Source organism: Perognathus longimembris, chromosome 4 (assembly GCF_023159225.1).
Source record: "Perognathus longimembris pacificus isolate PPM17 chromosome 4, ASM2315922v1, whole genome shotgun sequence".
In the NCBI taxonomy this organism is placed as follows: Eukaryota; Metazoa; Chordata; class Mammalia; order Rodentia; family Heteromyidae; genus Perognathus; species Perognathus longimembris.
Window position 1 is genome coordinate 53,030,792 of NC_063164.1, and position 1,557 is coordinate 53,032,348.

General features: G+C 43.2%; 1 pseudogene; it reads left to right on the top strand.

Annotated features, from left to right (window-relative positions):
- The first annotated feature begins 216 nt into the window (after nt 1-216).
- LOC125350571 lies at nt 217-999 on the top strand (annotated as a pseudogene).
- The last annotated feature ends 558 nt before the right edge of the window (nt 1,000-1,557 follow it).

A 1,557-nucleotide genomic window follows, 5' to 3' on the forward strand; every position in this document is an offset into this window, starting at 1 on the left:
TGACTAGTATAAGACCAAAAAAGAGCACCCGGGCATGTGGTTCCACTCTGTAGACGGAAAGATTGTTACAGTACCTGAACTTGTTAGAAAGTCACCTTGTGAAACCACCCACTCCTCCCAGGTCATAATCAAGCCCCACTGGGGCTGGTGCCCCAGCTCACTGCAGGGCTGAAGTTAGAAAAATCTAAGGGTCCTTTTGGATTTCTGACCAGCACCATGGTGGTCAGCAAGAACAAGCACTTTACAAAAGGTGGCAAAAAAGAAGCCAAGAAGAAAGTGGGTGATCCCTTTTCTAAGAAAGATTGGTATGATGTGAATTGGGAAAGCACTAGTCACGAGAACTCAAGGAACCATAATCGTACCTGATGGTCTCAAGGATTGGGTATTTGAAGTGGGCCTCGCTGGTCTGCAGAGTGATGAAGTCACATTTAGAAAATTCACACTAATTACTAAATGTGTTCACGGCAAGAACTGCCTGACCAACTTCCATGGCACGGATCTCATCCAAGACAAAATGTGCTCCATGGTCAAAAAGTGGCAGACCATGATTGAGGCTTATGTTGACATCAAGACTACAGATGGTTATTTGCTTTATCTGTTCTGTGTTGGTTTTACTAAAAAAACAAAACAAAACAAAAACACTAACAATCAGATCCATAAGGCCTCCTATGCTCAGCATCAGCAGATTTGCCAGATCTGGAAAAGGAGATGGAAATCATGACCCAAAAAGTACAGATAAATGACTTGAAAGACGTAGTTAATAAACTGATTTCAGACTGCATTGGGAAAGACATGGAAAAGGCTTGCCAGTCTATTTATCCACTTCATGATGTCTTCATTAGAAAAGTAGAAACACTGAAGAAACCCAAGTTTGAATTAGGAAAACTCACAGAGCTTCATAGTGAAGGTGGTAGTTCTGGAAAAGCTACTGGGGACAAGATTGGTGCTAAAGTCAAGAGAGCTGATGGATATGAACCACTATTTCAAGAATCTGTTTAAAATTCAGTTTTAATGGTGACAAGTAAAAGGCCTATTTGTGAAAGAAAAAATGAACTGCTGAACAGCACAAGAAAACCAATAGCCAGAAGAATGCCAGTGACCTTCTGCCTGTGGACGCCTGTTCCTCCTTCCCGAACAAGAAGAGAAGGAACATCAATACACAACCGCTGAGGTGCACTAAGAGTCTCATTGCCACGTGCAGCTGTAATTATTTCATCTTGACCCTGAAACTGCCCATGGCCAAACACAAGTCATAGAGAAGAGCAGGGACCTATGTGTTACTTCACCAGGTGACAGTCCCCAAGCATCCAGCAAAGCCCTGGGAGAAAAATGGATAGTCAAAGGGGACTTGACTTGAGCAATAACAAGACTCCAGGTAACAAATTTCACATGGTGCCCTTAAAAAGAATGTGTTTGGTAAAGGACAAAAACTAACCCAAAGAGAGAAAGCACTCCTGACCAATCCAGTGCCATTCACCCCAGAGCTCATCCCACACTCCATCAAAAGCAGAGCCCCAAGCCACACAGAGCCCCTGACATACACATTCAGACGTTAGG